Source organism: Mus caroli, unplaced genomic scaffold, assembly GCF_978045245.1.
Source record: "Mus caroli unplaced genomic scaffold, Mus_caroli_1 scaffold_18, whole genome shotgun sequence".
NCBI classification, from domain to species: domain Eukaryota; kingdom Metazoa; phylum Chordata; class Mammalia; order Rodentia; family Muridae; genus Mus; species Mus caroli.
The window spans coordinates 83,177,916-83,197,681 of record NW_028227273.1 but is presented as its reverse complement, the minus strand read 5'-3'; the positions used below and the strand labels follow the sequence as shown (position 1 = coordinate 83,197,681).

General features: G+C 39.9%; 1 pseudogene; it reads left to right on the top strand.

Annotated features, from left to right (window-relative positions):
- The first annotated feature begins 12,826 nt into the window (after window positions 1-12,826).
- LOC110312149 (kinetochore protein NDC80 homolog pseudogene) lies at window positions 12,827-14,577 on the top strand (annotated as a pseudogene).
- Window positions 14,578-19,766: the final 5,189 nt, after the last annotated feature.

The window sequence follows — 19,766 nt, the reverse complement described above, 5'->3', positions numbered from 1 at the left end:
TTAAGGAATGGTCTCTACGTCTGCCCGTCACAGGCAGTCTTGTAAGGACTCACATTAGGACACTTATTTCCTGTCAATCATCCACTCTTTGATGAGTCACTAAGTGTCTTTCCTGACTTGTCACTGTCATTGGGTCTCACTGGCTGCTGCATCAGAACAACCTAGCAGTACCAAGATTTACCATGCTGAAGTGAAGGACTGAACTTTGTTTGAGGTTAGCTGAAGCCACCTTGACTGGACAGAGGGTTCCAGACTCAGAAGCTGAGGCTTCGGCAGGAGCCCTGCTTGAAGTGTTTCTGACTTCCTCTGGATATCTGCTCATTGGAGTGTTCAAGCCACCATACCTGCCATGAGGACAGGCTAGAAGTTGCCAGGAGGGACCTTTTAGTAGTTAACAGAATAAGAGAAGGTCTGAAGCACTTGAAGACTCCAGTAAACCCAACTCTCAATAGTTAAGCTTATTTGAAGATAAAATAAACATTTAGAGGAAGCTTACAATTAAAATTCATCATTTGAATTCTTAACAGATATTGGGCTTCTAAATAATCTTGGAGACAGCCAGGCCTCTTTGATGTGTCTCATACTCAAGAAGCCAGCAACACATCACAGTGATTTCTGGCTGATTTCTCCTTAACTAAATTCTACTTATTTGTAGGAAAAATACATACAAAGAAACAGGGCTAGAGGCCTAATTTTAGTTTTAAGATAAATTGTTGATATACTATATACATGCGAGCTAGTGCATAGATCTTTTTTAATTCCATCATTTGGTGAGTTTGTCAAATGTGTACACACCTTTCCTCATGTGTCCCTGGTGACACCCAAATGACCTTCATGGCTCCAGCCACTTCCTTTGTGAGTCAGTTTCCCCAGTCACCAATGCCCACAGCTACTGTTGTTCAAACGGTCTTTGAACTCTTGGGCCCAAATACTCCTAGATTTTCAGTCTCTCATTGCTGGTTTACAAGCTCACAGTATGACTGCTGTTTTCATGATCCCCCCCCCCTTTTTTTTTTCTTTTCAAGATTACCACATGCCAGAGACACACCAGAGGTCTCTGACTATTATCTGAGTCCTTTGAAATCATTGAGACTTGGTTTATTGTTACTATATGGCCCACCTTGGTGACCATATAGACTTAAGAATACATTCCTAAATTGTGTGTGTGTGTGTGGGGGGGGAACTTTCTCTGTTGGCTGAGAAATTGGTCACTAATTCAATATGGTGTAGCTCCGCATTGAACACTATTGTCTGTTTCTATTCATGGTTGGAAAACATACAAAAAGGGGGGAAAGACTATATCTTCATCTACCTATCTCTTTAACTTAGTCAATGGTTGGATTCATCCTCTTACAATTGTGCATCCCTATGGTGCAAGCATGTTTATGTTAAACCTAACAATAGTATGTTGGAATAATTATTATTTTAAATTATATGTTTTGTATGCTTGTAAGTTTCTTTGGTTTAATTTTTTTCTCTCCTACCCATGCTAACAATTCCGTGCACTTTGCACAAGCTACTTAGTTATTACACAGTTAGTTATTACACAGTTAGTTATTACACACTTAGTTATTACACACTTAGTTATTACACACTTAGTTATTACACACTTAGTTATTACACACTTAGTTATTACACACTTAGTTATTACACAGTTAGTTATTACACAGTTAGTTATTACACACTTAGTTATTACACACTTAGTTATTACACACTTAGTTATTACACAGTTATTACACAGTTAGTAGAGCTGTTCCTACATTACCTAATCTGTACATGGAGAATCATTTTGATGTCATTTCCTAGCTTTCATCCTACATTATTTAATTATATTTTAATAATTGTCTAAGAGATTATAATTGCATCTTTTATTTATTATTTATTAATATTAATATATAATATATTAATATATATTAATTATTATAATAATTAAATGTTATCATAATAATATTTTCCAATTGTTACCTGCATTCCAATTGTTGCTGCATACCCTTGCAGCAGATGATTTTATCGATTTGTATTTAAATTACACCTATATCACAAAAGCAGGATATATTGCTGTTTTAAGTAACCAATGAACATATATACACACATACCTATTTATGTGTATATGCATATATAGATTTAGATGCACACACAGACATATCAAATCTGCATCTTAATGGAACCATAGGTAAGAAAGTTCCACACACACTTGGCAAATCCATAAGGCAGCAGACTTAAAAACTGCACCTTGGACAGTGTACACTAGAACTTCAAACGTAAACAATAGTCCAGTAAATAAATGGACAGTGTACACTAGAACTTCAAATGGAAACAATAGCCCAGTAAATAAATGGACAGTATACACTAGAACTTCCAATGGAAACAATAGTCCAGTAAATAAATGGACAGTATACACTAGAACTTCCAACGGAAACAATAGTCCAGTAAATAAATGGACAGTATACACTAGAACTTCCAACGGAAACAATAGTCCAGTAAATAAATGGACCGCTAGCTTTCTCCATCAATACTTAATATTTTTATTAATACAATTCACTGAAGTAGAATCAAAGGTGTGTGTGTGTGTGTGTGTGTGTGTACCTATGCATGCACGTGTGTATGTATTTCCTATCTTAGTATCACTAGGGTAATTTTTAAAAATGTTTTCCTTGAAACACTTTTCTTGCTCTGTGAAGAACCAGATCATCATCAGGTGCAATATTATCCATCTTCAGAGAAAGTTTCTAAATATCTGTCCAAAACTACTTTACATTTCATTTCTCAAAGTATTTATTTCTAAATTTCTTTGAATTTTATTGTTTTATACTTTATACTTCTGGCTAACATTTTACCATCTCATGGTTTTATGGCCTTTTGTGGTTTATTTTCCGTGTGTGTGTGTGTGTGTGTGTGTGTGTGTATTTGTGAATGTATGTGTCTCTGTGTGTGTCTGTGAGTATCTGTTTGTATGTCTGTGTGTGTCTATTTGTGTATGTCTGTGTGTGTCCCTATGTGTCCCTGTATCTCTGTGTGTGTGTGAGTGTATGTGGTTGTGTGTCTGTGTGTATCTTCAGCTTTCATGTCGCTCTGGTTTTTGCTTGCTTGTTTATACGGCTAAGTATTTGCTATATTTAGGGATATGTGTTGTGGTTTTCTTGACGTTTGAAAGTTATTTTCCCTATATTCTTTTCTGCTCTAGTTTCTTCTCTAGTTACAAATGTGTTAGCCGATTTTGCTCTCAACACCTTAAATGCTCAGTCATTTTTTATTGTTTGTTTGGTTTGGGTTTTGTTGGTTTTTTTTTTTTTAATCCCACTGGTATTTTACAGATGACTCTTCCAACAACCCACCACTTCTCTACCTCCTGAGCAGTGTCTTCTCTGACGCTGAGATGTCATGGCCATCATTTTCACTGGGACCTCTTGACTATATTCTATCACTCAAGTTAAACCGCCCACCTTCCCACACAGTGTGTCTACATTTCCTTACTTTAACTAATCTGCTGTGGTTATCTGAAAGGCCTTTTCAAAGCTTTTTTGTAGTGGTGAACTAAGCATAGTTTAACCTCTACTGATAGTGTGGTCCTCTTAGTGGTTTGGGCTCTGGTTCCAGGATGCTTAAGGACCTTACATAAAGTGGCAAAGCTCATGCCTGTGCCTGTAATCTGCCACAACCTCCTGCAGTTAACTGTCAATCATCTCTCCTTAGTTAGAATAGCTAATGCAGCCTAGAGGCTGTACAAACAGATTTGATTCTGTACCTTTAGGGGATAATGACCAGGAAAATGGGATGCAAATGTTCAGAACAGAGTCATTTAAGAACACATTTTGCACCCACGCTTGACTGAACCTGCAGATACAGAGATGTGAAGGGCCAACTGTCAATCACTGTCCAGAAGCTGTCAGAGTTAACGTTTGCTCACAGAGTTCCCTTGTAGTCCTCTTTCACCTCTGCATTTAGAACAGAGTGTTGCACAACCCAGGTTTGCCTTGAACTCACAATAGAACCAAGGTTAGCCTTGAACTCCTGACCCTCCATCTCCCAAATGCTGGGGTTACCGATGTGTAACATCCTGCCCAGCCTGATATTTTTAAATATTATTGAATGTTTGTTCAGTATTTCTGGGTAGAGAACAGTTGGCATTGGATACCATGGCCTGTCTTTCTGTGAGCATCCTTATTTTACTCTCAGCTGTAATGAATGTATCCTCAGTGTGCAGAACAAACTTGTGCAGGTTCAAAGATGCTCCACTGACATGAGCTTCTGTCTTAAACTTCATTATAAGTCATAGCTATTTACAAGAGAATAGACTTCATTTTCATTCTTCTTTGCATTTTTATCTGTTTTACTATTATATCTCCTACACATAATACTCACTGTGCTATTCGTATGGGGAGCTGGTGTCTTATATTATGAATATTCCTCACTATTGACTTTTAGAACACAACCATCCTACCCTTCTTTACCTGCATGACAATGTTCATGGATGAATTTATAAAACAATCCTTTATTTTTAGAAGGTGTTTTTCATTTAGGGATTATTGTAATATTCTACATTTTTCCTCTTTTGAGCATAATTCCCTTTCTGCAGTGTCTAATCTCTTCGCACATTAGGGCATTCACTTTTCAGAGCTTCCTGTTTTGAGATAAATGGTGGGAAATTATGTAAAAGCTGTATGAATTTTTTTTAATTATTATATGAAGGTATACTGTAGCTGTCTTCAGACACTCCAGAAGAGAGTGTCAGATCTTGTTACAGATGGTTGTGAACCATCACTCCAGCCCCTGTATGGGCCTTTATAGAAGTATTCTTCCTACAGTGCCTAGATTGCTTTTGCACACCACACTATCACAGTCAGGGTATGGTTGCTTGTATAATCCACTGACTCCATTCAGATTTCCCCCAGTGGGCATCCGTCCTGGGGTGTGGATGAATTTTCAGGCAGCTTATTGCGGCCTAAGAATTGGTAATCACCTCCACAATCAGCAAAGACCCCTCTCTTCCTTTCTCCTTCATCCCCCCAACCCCCCAACACACACACACACACACACACACACACACACACACACACACACACACACACCACACTCGGAGGTACAGAGACAATTTTCTTCTTTCTCCAGCCCAATCTGCGTCATCATCTAGTACAACCTTTTTGTTACTAAAATCAAGCTGTCACCCCCATCAGAATGTTACTCTAAAACAAAGGAGCTAAGAGCATGGAGTGATACTGGAGTGTATTGAGCTCCTGTCTTGTCAGCTAGTTGGAGTTGGGTAAATGTTTGTGTGTGCTGTGTGTGTTGTGTGATGTGTTTATATGTGTGATAGTGGTGTATGTGTGTGTGTGTGTGTGTGTATGTGTGTATGTGTGTATGTGGTGATATGCATTTGAGTGTTTATATGTGTATTGGTGTGTGTGGTGTGGGTAGTGTATGCTGTGCATGGTGTGTGGTGTGTGTTTGTGTGTGATATAGTGTGTGTGTAGTGTTTTTATGTGCATGGTATAGTGTGTAGGTGGTGTGTTTGTGTGTGTGCATATGTGTTTTGATATGTGTGGTATTTATGTTTGTGGGTGGTATGTATGTCTGCATGTGGTAAGTATGGTCTGTGTGATGTGTGTGTGTGTGTGTGATGTGTATGGTATGTTGTATGTTTTATGTTGGGTGCGTATGTATGTGTTTGTGGTGTGTTTTGTGCGTATGTGACATGGGACAGAGAGGGGGAGGAACATGTTGGGAGGCTGTAAATGTGGGCATTCACTGTGTTTCTGGCTGAATGCTTCACTCTCCCAATGAAATTATTGCTGCTGCTGCCAGAGCAGAGGCCATTGGCTTACTTCCACACAAACATCCCATTTTCATTGCCAATTTATTTCAGCTAGGTGTTCTCCTAATTTATATTTTTTTCCTCTAACCATGATACACTGGATTGTTATAAAACCATTCTTTTTTTTTCTCATACAATTTTTTGTGGTAAATAGAACATGTTTATTTTAAAATATTTTCAGTTAGCTGGGCAGTGGTGGCACATGCCTTTAATTCCAGCACTTGGAAGGCAGAGGAAGGCAGATTTCTGAGGCCAGCCTGGTCTACAGAGTGAGTTTCAGGACAGCCAGGAAAAAAAAAAAATTCACTTAGTCATTGAAAAGTTCACCCATATGGACCATCCAAATCTTCTTTCCTAGTGTCCTCAAAACCAACTCAACATAACTGCCTCCCAACTTTACCTCTTGTTTTAAAAATGTGTTTTATTTACCTTAATATGCTCAGCTCAGTACAGTTAGTGCTACCCCCATGTGCATGTGTAAGGAGTCATGGACTGACTGGTTCATGGGCAACCTCGAATCCACAACCAAATAGAAGTGATTCTTCCTGTTTTAGCAGCCATCGCTCCTCAGCCAGGGGTGCATCTCCACGAGCTCCTCCCGAGCCCTGCTAGAATGGTTAACTGTTGCTCTTATGCAGGTCTTCTGTAGGTAATCATAGCTTCTCTGAGCTGTGTGTGCACCAGACATGCCATGGCCAAAACAGAGCATCTCACAGGCTCTACCCTGCTCTCTGGTTCCTACATTCTCCCTGACCCTTCTTCAGTGAGGTCCCATGGGGAACAGCTGGTTTTCAAAGTGTGTGATCTACCACAGTGTACTCATTAAGACAATAGAAACATTTGAGGCCAAAACCCGTTTATCTTTGATCTGACCCACTTTCAGATTATCTATTGCGTTCTATCTTTTGAGATAATTACACCACCCTTATACTTTATCCAGCAGAGTTTTACTCTGTAGCCGTTCCTTAAATGATGCATCTAAAGTTTTATTGTTCATCTTATACTTATCAAATCCTAAAATGTATATTTGTATTTACTTTATTCCTAAACTGTAGGATTATGCATATTTTCCTGTAGTAACTACTCAGAGTTAGATGTTACCATTATCCATGATAGCATCATAATTTGATCCTACATATTAAATATTACCATGGTCTGCAAGTTATCACTTAGATCTATTCATGATTGATATTTTATATAAATATATAAATTATATATTATTTAAATATATAACATATAATTATGTTAATTTATATTACATACAATTATATTTTCTCATTTTTCACATTCTCATACTCTTATTCTGTCATTGAAAGCTAGAATGCAGAAAATAATTTCAATTCTTCTTGCCTGTGACTTATCCTTTTTGCAAAGATCTATTTTCTTGAATAAAAATCTTTAGATTGGTTGTATTCTTTCTGGGTCCCTGGGGCCACCAGCCTTTGTCTTGACCTTCTGGAGTGGGTGTAGAGAACATAAAAGTTAGTTAATTGTCTATCTTGCTTAGTCCATGTGGCTTTCTTCTTGGCAGCTTTTCTGCTTTTCATTGTATTTGATGTTCTGTAATTTCACTGAGACAGTCTTGCATGAATATTTAGAACATTATGGTTGAGACTCAATGGGTTCCCTCGGTGTATATGTTATTATTGTTCAACAAATCTGTTCACTTGTGGGTGACACCCCCTCAGTTGTCCTCACCATTCCTTTTGGGAGTTCTGATGTAAGTGTGCTGGTGTTTCCTCCAGGGCACTGTGCCTCTCCTCACACTTCTGTAGTGAGCACCTGGCTGTCCACTCAGAGCATGCCTGTGCAATTTCTTCACACTGTCTATGCCTCCCAGCCCTATCAGCAATTCACACTCTATTCTTCTTACCTTGGCATTTAGCCATTTAATTTCTATTATAATTTTCAATTCTAGAGTCTGTGTTGGATTCAATATTTGGATTTACTCTGATGTATTCTGATATCTTGTTCCTTGATGTTTAAACCATTTTAATTTTATGAGGTACATCAGATGAATTTACTTGATATATTGTACATAAAAGTTACAATAACCTGTGATTTTTTCATTTCATAAATTTAATATCTCAAAATAATTATGGTAACATTTATTTCATAGCTTAGAGATTTGGTTTGTAGAGATTTTTTAAAAAGAAAATTGTAATACTAAGAACTAGATAAACTAAATGTCAAGTATTTCTACTGAGTTTCTTCTCTCTCTCTCTCTCTCATGCACACACACACATGCACACATGCACACATACACATGTGCACACACATGCACACACACATGCACACTCTTGCTGCTCAGTTGCTTTTTGGTTGATGTGCAGTCGTGGGATTTCCTGTTATATACTAGATATGCCTGTGGTCAGAGGGAGAGGGCTCTCTTCAAGGATGGTGTCCACACTCTGCATCTTCATACTACATAGGAACTTGGATCTGCCTCTTCTCTCTTGTATGTTTCAGAAACCATGAGAAAGTGACACTCCTGGGTAAGCGCTACCCTCTGAGCTTCCTCTGCCCAAAGACTCATGGATGAATAAGTGAGTTTTGTTTATGGACAAGGCGTTATACAAGAACCTTTAAGTCTTTCCTAATGTCTTTACTCTCTAGAGATTAATGTAACTCTCCATTCTTAACATATAACATTCTAGCTATTTTTATGGATCAGAAAACAGATGTATAAGTGTATATGTAATAAAATAACTTTTATATTTCATATAAATATTTAAAGTTCACTACTCTAGCATGGGAATTCTATATTAACATTACTAGTTACCAGATATTTCATAAAGACTAAGTATTTCAAATATTGAAATGAGGCATGTGTATTGTAAATTTTATTACCATACTCCTGGGCTTAGTGACATAGGGTATAACTAATAAACTGTACAAATATGAATATTTATATGCACACAGTCATACATATTTAAATGTGGTGCTTCTGATTGTTGTAGGGAATGACAATGCCATCTCATAGTGAGAATCTTGGCTTTTTTATGGAGCTGGCGGTAGAATTCTTTACCCTACTTGTGAAAACACTCGAGAGAGACCCTTTGTGTCAAGCGTTTCATAGTCACTCCAGTTACACAGACGCCATGTTCAACCTACATTATTTCTTTGGAACAACATTGAAGTGGGTACCCCTGGGAACCACAAAAGCCAGGGGACAAAGTTTAAGGGATTGCTTGAAAAGTTGTAGAAACAAAGGTTTTGTTCAGCCACTGCTTGCTGAGATGAAAACTCAGTGTAGTCCTTCCTAAGAGAGCATAGGCTCAAGTTTGAGTGAAATCTGGCTGCTAGTCTAAGCTGAGGGAGAATACAACAGCAGACTTCAGGCGTGGAAGCATGGAAGCGGCTCCAGATGCCCTCTGAGCAGTCAGCTGTGTCTGTACTGATGGTGTCAGCACAGGGCAACCCTTACAGTCCAGTCTCTGCTCTTCTGACTCAGCTGCCCTCAGCAGGCAACATGGCTATTCCACTATAGGAGCAAATTCCCAGTGATTGTTAGTCAGCAAAAAGGACAGAGGGAAAGGGGGAAACACGTTCCCTTGTAGATGATGTGGAGGACAACCTTGTGATGGATAAAGTGAGATAGAGGGGCTACAGGCTCTTGAGAGGGCTCAAAGAGCCCTCAAAGAGTCCTGATCTCCCACACAAGGCCTTAGATCTACACCATTATACTACACCATTGAGGGCTGTTTGTTTATTCTAGATCTGGTCAGCCTTAGATTTTCCTTTCTGATGAAGAAGGTCCTGGTATAAGAAGTAGAGTCTCTCCTCCCCTGGGAACTACATTTGTGAGTGATCTTCTCTACAACCCCACAGGCAAGGCAGGGAGCGTGACTTGGATTCTCAGCTCCTGATCACATTGACATACTGGGAACGGTCACCCTCTGACCTGAGGCCCTGGGGAAAGAGGTTACCTTGGCCTCATGGAGATGGTGCCCATGAATGTCCTCCCCTCATGTTCCATGATGGCACAATTGGTTGTACTGTGCTGTCCATTACAAGCAGTGTGTGTTTAGACAGCGATGTTTGGTTCATCCCTAGCTGTGCTGCATCATGGGCTGGGCAGTAGAGTACTATTTCTGCCTGTGCAGTTTCTGCGTCATCTTCTCTGGGTTCCTAGATGTTCTGTGAGTTAATAGGTATCCTCTTAAATCTATTTTTCATGTTAAATTATTCATGTTTTATTTCTGTTGATTTCAAATCAGTATATAATGAACAGAGTGATAGGCCTCATTTCACTGTCTGTTTTGGTGTTTGAGATCATCAGAATACAGCATCTATACTTGTTAACAATGGACAATTTGAGCATGGAGTGGGACTATAATTTTAGCTAACTTGAGACAAACTACAGGCTAAATATTTATGCTAAGAGCTTTATGGATGGTGCTTTATATGATATTCAAAGAGGTCATAACTACTTTTTTCTTAGTATAGAAATCTGTGTGAAGACAGGTTTGACAATTTGACCAAAACTACAGTTCTGGATGACAGTATGACTTCCTCATTGTCCATATTCATAATTCACCCACCCTGGTCAGATAAAGACAGAACTTACACAGATGAGCCATGGTGACTATGTGCAAATGCTGCCTTACCACACACGGTATCCTCACATGTTGATATATACCAAGGGCTCCAATTAACATTAAAAATACTAAATGTAGTAAATTATGTTCCTATAATTTATTCATCCCTGAGGCTAAAATTAATGCTATTTAGTAACTCTTGTGCCTTATGAAGTTTCTGGTGATCAGAGATAGAAAATATAATCTCAGATAAAAGAAACAAGTTCTCTGTTCTGAGGCCAGGAGAAGCTGTACAGACAGGAAAACCAGAACCGGTCCTGAGGCACACAGCATGCATGCTCTGGGCCAATCTATTGCTGTGGTCTAGAACGTGAAAGGGTGAGACTAGACCCTGCCCATCCCTACATCTACACAATTGCACAGTGCTGTTGGGAATTAAACATTTTGTCTTCAGTGATTAATGTCTGAAGATGAAAACCCACAATACCAGCTTTGTGATGTCTTGGTGCTATATTTAGAAAAAAAAATGTATGAGCTTATCCTAGGCATTGTCGAGTTGACTGATAGATACTTTACATGAATAATTAAATATCATATTTCAGTAAGAGAGAAAATATTTTTATTGATAGAAATCATATCTGCTCACCTAGTGAATGGGCTCATGATTGAATGAGTCACTGAAAAGCAAATCCCCATGTCACCAGCATGTTTTAGATAGAAACTTGTAGTGATGACAAATCAGTAGACCCTGATCCATTTCCTGTGGCTAATAAAGTCAACTATACAAACTTAGTACAATAAAACTAGACTAGATTACTACCCACTAGTTCTAGATGCCTAAGCTCCATTGTGGATTTCAAATGCAGAAGTTGCAGCAGGTCTTCTTGCTTTTGGAAAGTTGTCACAGAGAAGTTACCTGGGTTATTCCAACTTCTAGAGCAGGGGCTCTCAACCTGTGTGTCACAACCCCCTTAGGGAGCTACATAACTTATATTTACATTATGTTTCATAACAGTAACTAAATTATAGTTATGAAATAGCAGGGAAATAATTTTATGGCTGAGGGTCACCACAAGTGAGGAACTGTAGTACAGGGTCACAGCATCAGGAAGGTTGAGAACCACTGATCTAGAGTAAGCCATCATCCTTGGCTCCCAGCCTCTCCATAGTCCAAGCCAGTTAATATCCCTTTGCCTTTGTCTTTTGTGCTCTATTTCCCAATACCCTGGCCTTTTGTGACAGGAGTCCTACCTGCCCACTTCACCAATTATGCTGTTGCACATGACTTGGAGTTTCTGGTACCTGACCACTGGTTATTTTATATTTATTTTCTTCACATGCTAGCCTTAAACCCAACTAAGACAGCATGTGCTTGTCTCTGAAAACACCCTCAAATTTAGGCTGTAGGAGCACACAGGAGAATCAAGAGATGCTCTAATATATTTGATGACTTCATGTCTTCCTCCTGAACTCTAATGTTTTGCTTTTCTTTTGTGGATATAAGAGAGGAGCCAGGTTATAATAACTGGTCTAACTTTTGAAGATTGAAGAATAATCAGCAAACTATAAAATTCATCATTTGTATGGTCCAATGACTCTCAATAATGTTATCATATTATGCTACTTAAACTCCAATCTAGTCTTATAACAACTCCATCTCTTCAAAATATTCTCATTTAACTATTTCCAAAACATCCACAGTGCCATTCCAAGCCCATGCCACTTACATCCTTATAATTTCATATCTACAGAACCTTCTATGTCACCACTTCCCTAGGGCCTTTTATTTAGAATGCCATCTCTAACATTCAACTGTTTTGACACAGTGATATCTCCCTGGTGAGTCATATACAGTTGTATGGCTATACCAAAACAGGTTTCCCCATTCACCAGCTGATAGCTATCAAATTCTTTATTTTGACAAAGCTCTCAATTACTAAGAAAACCATCCTTTGAAAATATAACTTTTCTGTGGGTGTTCACTAAAATTGAAATCATTTTTCCCATTGAAAGACTGTTATAAAAATGCAAAGGAACATTACAGAATGTAGGATAACACATGAAAAGTTGCATATATGAACACCATTTCTATCAAGTAGAAGACACTTTTGAAATGTAAAATAACAATAACTGAAGGGTTCTTACCCCAGCCAAAAAGATGCACTAGACATGAATATCAGGTCATGAAGCACCATTATCAATCATGGAAACGAAATCACAAGAAGATACCAATATATGCATAAAAGATACCATGAAAATTTTGTGCTGAAAATTTCAAATTTTGCTGACGGAGATGAGGTTAATCCAAGACCATTGAAGACATCCATCTTGAAAACCATTGATGAATTCAAACTGCCCTGGGCTGACTAAGATGAAAGCTCTTGTTTTGGCAGCTGTTTTTGTGTGCCGTTGTGCATTTTACTAAAAGCTGGGCGCTGGGTCTCATTGAGAAGCCAAGAGAAAGGTTACAAGCATGAAACACAGTTCAGTTTCCACCTGTGGTGCTGGCTGCCTCTCTATGCAGGAGTTAAGGTCCCTGGACATCAATATACCAGGGCCTTCATACCCCTCAAACCAAAGAAAGATCAACCTTTGGAAAGCTGAGTACACACAAACCAACATCTGAAAGAAAAGTCTCAATATTTGGGAAAAGGACTAGTGGACATGGATAAAAATCAAGGACCCAAGACCACTTAATGACAAAGTGTTCATTCAGCAGTGTATTCAACAACTGTACGAGTTTCTTACAGAAAATGACTATATATATAGTGTACCCATGAAGTCTCTACAAGCTCCATCCACTAAAGATTTCTTTATGGCTTTCTGTGCCCATCACATGAACTTCTTGATACAAAATTTGAAGGCGAGGTCTCAAGAATTTTTAAAGAACTTGGGTATCCCTTTGCACTGTCCAAGAGCATCACGTATACAGTGAGATCCCCTCACATGTGGCCTCACATTGTGGCTGCCTTGGTGTGGCTAACAGACTGAATCAAGATTCAGAGCACCATAAAAGAAAGCTCACCTTTATTTGATGATGGGCAGCTCTGGGAAGAAGAAACTGAACATGTAATTAAACACAATAAGTTGGTTTTGGACTACACCAAAAAATGCTATGAGAAATTCATGACCAGGGCCAACAGCTTGGAAGAGGAGGATGTGGAGCTGCAGGCAAAGCTGAAGGACGTGTATAAGGTAGATGGGTCCAAGCTGGAATCACGAGCAGCAGAAAACAAAGCACTAAATGAACAGATTGAAAGACTGGAGCAGAAAAGAGAAAAAGAATGGAATCATCTGATATCATTGAGGAAACTGAAAGCTTCCTAACAAGCAGATGTTCAAAACGATAAAGCACACGTGAGCAACTTGGAGTCTCATTCATCCATTCTGAAACAGAAATTGAGCAGTCTTGATGAAGAAATTGGTAGATTAGAACTAGAATGTGAAACAGGAAAACACTTGACTACAGAGTATCGCTGATAACCAGAAGTATTCAGTCACTGACATTGAGAGAATAAATCATGGGAAAATGAATTGCAGCAGACTATTAATAAATTAAGCAAAGACCTGGAAGCTGAACAACAACAAATGTGGAATGAGGAATTAAAATACACCAGAGGCAAAGAGACGCTTGAAGTGCAGCTAGCTGAGTACCACAAGTTGGCTAAAAAATTAAAGCTTATCCCCAAAGGTGCTGAGAATTCCAAAGGTTGCGACTTTGAAATTAAGTTTAATCCTGAGGCTGGTGCCAACTGCCTTGTCAAATACACTTGTCAAGTGTATGCACCTCTCAAAGAACTCTTGAATGAAACTGCTGAAGAAATGAACAAAGCTCTGAATAAAAAGGATGGGTCTGGAGGAACAACTGAACACCATGAAAACAGAAAGCAAGAGGACTGTAAGGATGCTGAAGAGGTTCAAAAGCTGATGACCTTTAACCAACAGACTGTTAAGGAAGCTGAGGAAGAAGAGAAGAAGTATGCCAGTGAGCTTGAATCCTTGGAGAAACACAAGCACCTGCTGGAGAGGAGGGTGAAGGAGGGCCTCAGTGAGGCCATGGATGAGCTAGACACATAGTGTTTTTGGAGAAACATCTTGAAGAGCAGAATGCTTAAGCCGACAGAAAGTATGAAGAATGCATGTCTAAAGATCTCCTGGAAAACATCAGAGATCACAGAGATGTATAAGAGTAATGCTGCCCAACTTAAGGCTCCTGACAAATGAAGATAAACTAATCTTTCATAGACATAACATAATATTCTATCCCAAAATTATGATAACATGGTAGATTGACCTTTTAGACATATCAGACAGTTAATAGAGTGGAGCTCTTGGACAGTGTGAAGGGATACCCAAGTTCTTTTAAAATTCTTGAGACCTCTTCTTCACATTTTGTATCAGGAAGTTCATATGATGAGCACAGAAAGCCATAAAGAAAGGCAAAGATCTTTAAGAAATCTTTAGTAGATGGAGCTCATAGAGACTTCATGGATACACTATATACATAACCATTTTTTGTAATAAACTCAGAGTTGTCGAATATACTGCTGAACGAATGCTTTTTTTAGTGGAAAAAAAGAAAACCATTGATGACTCAAACAGCCCAGTGGACAACTATCACCCAGAAATGATGCTTCTATAGTTAAGAAAGAGAAACATCAGCTCTCTGCTCCTCCCTGTTCCAGAGACAGCCGCATCTTCTTGTGCAGTGCCAGCTTCATCCTGTAGACAAAATGGTGAAGGTCGGTGTGAACAGATTTGGCTGTATTGGGTGCCTGGTTACCAGGACTGCCGTCTGCTCTCCACATGGCAAAGTAGAGATTGTTGCCATCAACGACTCCTTCATCGACCTCAACTACATGGTCTACATGTTTCAGTATGATTCCACCCATGGCAAATTCAATGGCACAGTCAAGGCTGAGAATGGGAAGCTTGTCATCAATGGGAAGCCCATCACCATCTTCCAGGAGTGAGACCCCACTAACATCAAATGGGGTGATGCTGATGCTGAATATGTTGTGGAGTCTACTGGCATCTTCACCACCATGGAGGAGGCCGGGGACCCACTTGAAGGGTGGAGCCAAAAGGGTCATCATTTCTACCCCTTCTGCCGATGCCCCCCTGTTTGTGATGGGTGTGAACCACGAGAAATATAACAACTCACTCAAGATTGTCAGCAATGCATCCTGCACCACCAACTGCTTAACCCCCCTGGCTAAGATCACCCATGACAACTTTGGCATCGTGAAAGGGCTGATGACCATGGTTCATGCCATCACTGCCACTCAGAAGGTTGTGGATGGCCCCTCTGGAAAGCTGTGGCATGATGGCCGTGGGGCTGCCCAGAACATCATCTTTGCATCCAATGGTGCTGCCAAAGCTGTGGGCAAGGTCATCCCAGAGCTGAACGGGAAGCTCACTGGCATGGCCTTCCATGTTTCTACCCTCAATGTGTCCATCGTGGAGAAACCTGCCAAGTATGAAGACATCAAGAAGGTGGTGAAGCAGGCATCTGAGGGCCCACTGAAGGGCATCCTGGGCTACACTGAGGACCAGGTTGTCTCCTGCGACTTCAGCAGCAAATCCCACTCTTCCACCTTCGATGCCGGGGCTGGCATTGCTCTCAATGACAACTTTGTGAAGCTCATTTCCTGGTATGACAATGAATACAGCTACAGCAACAGGGTAGTGGACCTCATGGCCTCCATGGCCTCCATGGCCTCCAAGGAGTAAGAAACCCTGGACCTCACCCCAGCAAGAACACTGAGAGCAAGAGAGAGGGCCTCGGTTGCTGAGGAGTCTCTGTCCCAACTCAGTCCCCAACATTGAACATCTCCCTCACAATTTCCACCCCAGGCTCGCATATTAACAGGAGGTATTGAATACCATCAATAAAGTTTGCTGCACCCTCCCTCCCCAAAAAAAGAAAGAAAGGGAAACATCCATATACAAATAGCCTAGAGCAGAGTGCCCAGAAGACATGGGTTCACAAGGCAACCACAGAACCACTGACCAGCTAAATAGCAGCTGACCACAAAGAAACTTGAATGCTCTTGTTCATAGCAGGGTTTTTCCTAATAGTACAAATAACCCAGATTTTAACCAAATAATTAATGGGACAATAAAATGGCTCATCCCTACAATGAAATATTACTCAGCAATCAAAGGAAATAACATTATGAGATATGTTAATATAGATGGACACAACACTGTGTTATATGAAAACATGATTTTTTTTTTTCACGTGCAGGAAAGGCCTAGGGGAGAAGAGTCTATAGCGCTGTGAACTAGATTCTTGATAACCTTGAACTTGACAGATTTTGTGAGTGCAGGAATGAGAAGTCACTGCATAGCAGTAAAGCATTTCTTTCTTGGAGGAAAACCAAACTTCTAACATTAGATGGTGTTGATAGTTGCACAATTCTGTGACTACATTAGTATCTTCTGAGTCCTGTGTTCTTAGCAGATCAAGTTAATGTCAAGCGAACCATACCTCAGTAATGCCTTGAAAGAGTTTATAAAAATTATCAAAGATTGATGCAATTCTTCAAATGAAGACAATGTAATGGTGGAAGACAAATTCTACGTTAAACAAGGTTTGGGATCAAGAACACCATGTGCAATATTCCACGCTGGAGACAGGAAACTTGCAGTATCTAGGTAGATCAATCATTACCCCAACAGGAATCAAGGTCCAAACTGCAGTGTGACAATGCACTTGAGCAAGACGCACTCCAAGGGAAGCTGGGTGAATGGTAAGGTGGAATGCCACGATTTTGGCAACTGCTTCTGAGTTTAAACTATTTCAAATTAAAAAAAAAAATTAAAGCATCTGACTATGAAAAGAGTGAATTTTATTCTTGAGAAGCTAGCCCTCAGATAACAAGGCTGCATCCCTTTGAGGAAGCACTGCTTGCACCCTGTGGTCTCTGCCTGTCACACTTAAGGCAGGTTGGTTCAGCTGTGCTCACACATTGATCTGTTTGAGCTCTAAAGTGTTCAACTTCAGAGAACATTTCTTCAACATTTAAAGAAACACTCAGCCAGAAATACTGTGGGCTCAGAAACAGACAGGAATTCTTCAGTCTCCTGAGACAGATACACACACACACACACACACACACACACACACAGAGACAGAGACAGAGGTGAGATAGGCACACAGAGGGTAACACAGAGAGGAGGAGGAAAGAAGGGGGAAAGAGAAGAGGAAGAGAGAGAGAGAGAGAGAGAGAGAGAGAGAGAGAGAGAGAGAGAGAGAGAGATGGGGGTGGAAGGGGAGTGATCCCAACCCAGGGCCAGGTGCCTGAGCTGAGTGACTTGGGTCTGACTTGCTCTCTCTCGTCTATGAATCACCTCCCAGTCATATTTTAAACAGAACAAGGTAATACACTCTGGTGGTTTACTCATTAGCAGCTTAGGCTGATGATTGGTCAGTCTTTTGCTTTATCGTCGATCACATGAGACTGCAAAAGAGAAAGAAAGGCAAACACATCCCCGCTGGGCCTGCCAAGGTAACCATATCTTTGACAGTTACATGACAGAAAACGCATTGGATCAGGACAGCTGTGACAGGCCAAGTGAGCATATTGACAGGACACCATGGCAGCATCTGGCAGGTTGTTCCAGACGAACGCCGTCCCAGCCTTGTCAATGTGATGCCGCATGACACACTTCACAGACTGGCTCCTCACAGCTCCTCTGAGGGGAAGGTGTTTTGTGCAGAGCCATCCCAGGACTTTTGCTAGCTGCTGTTCACAAGATCTATATGTGGCATCGAACACTGACAAGAGAATGCTCCAGTTTTACTCCAAATTGTTGGTCAAACGATGTTGTCATTACTTCCTGGTATGAACAAGCCACATGGAAAGTTTGCTGAAGCATGAGTCTCTCAGGGTGTATAATACTTGAAAGTTAAGTCTGATTTTTGTAGGAGGATTCTTATGAATAAATTTTATTCCTGCATCAGAGAGAGAGAGAGAGAGAGAGAGAGAGAGAGAGAGAGAGAGAGAGAGAGAGAGAGAGAGAGAGAGATTATTTTAAAACTTAGCAGCTTCCAAGTGTTAGTGAGTAGCCAGCCCATCACTGCTCCAGGACTATTCTTTCAGTCACATATTATGTGGTGCCATATCACTCAACTATGGCATTCTTCATTATAGGACAGCCTTAAGATGATAACTATTATATTTTATTTATTAATACTATTCTATAATATTAATAAATATCTGATATCCACTTTACTGTATGATATCTACTATATTTTTACTTATTAATGCTATTCTATAAGATTAATAAATATCTGATAGCCACTCTATAAATTTATAGAATATAAATTTATCAAAATTCTTTGGTAATAGCCAAGTAAGAATCAGTCAAAAGGATCCTAGTTATTCAGATTGTGGTATATTCACAGAACTACTCCCATAAAAAATCAGTTGGACATGCACATACTGATATGGAAAATTTACAAATGATTGTTTGAATATGCGTATTTTCCCAAGCTTTTTAGAAAACAGTCATGAGCAATGGAAACACCAGTTATGCCTAGGATCCACAAAATATGTGCAAATAGCTAGCCTGAGGGCCAGTGCCTTCATTTCCATCCTGCTCCTTCTGAGATACTTTAGAGAGGTTAGCACTTCATGCCTTGTACTCTCTTATACCCACTGAGGTTGCTTAGAAGCAAGAATAAGGACAGCTGTTTGTTTCAATGAGTGTATTTACTGTCTTAAAAACCACCCAACCAACAGCAATAGCAATATAACCACACACCCACACATCCATACCAACCACGGGTTTGTTTCTTGCCTGCATCCTTTATAGCAGGCAGATGCCTGGCACACAGTAGGGTGGTAAATGGCTTTTCAGTAAGTGAACAGCCAAGATTTGTCAATATATTTGAATCCAGAATTGAAGTTGAAGGAATAAAGCCACCTATATGTAATAGTCATGTTGAAGTTTTCCTCAAGACCAGCCTGCTCCAGCAGGCTTTCTCTGTCTGATGAGAAATTGTAATGTAATGTAAACACTACCTATGCCCAAGTCAAAAATGAGAGTGCAAACCACAAGCCACACATTTCCCCATACAGTGTCTACTTACTAACTGCTCTAGTGGGTGAAGCATATAGGCATAAGCACCCAAATCTTTAAGCTTTAACTTATTATATGAGTATAATTATCAGGAGGAGTTGACATAGAGCGGTAATGTAATTGAGCTTGGATCCTTGGATGGCCACGCTGAGATGCTCCCTGTGAAAACACGTGAGAGAACAGGCTGCAATGGACAAGGAGAAGCAGCTAGTTGGAGAAAACCAGGACACATGAAGAGCTTCCTCTGTTCCCGGCACCTGAGGCAGCAGGGCTGGAAACCTGATCTGACCTGATTTGACTTTGGCTCTCACCACTCCTTTCAT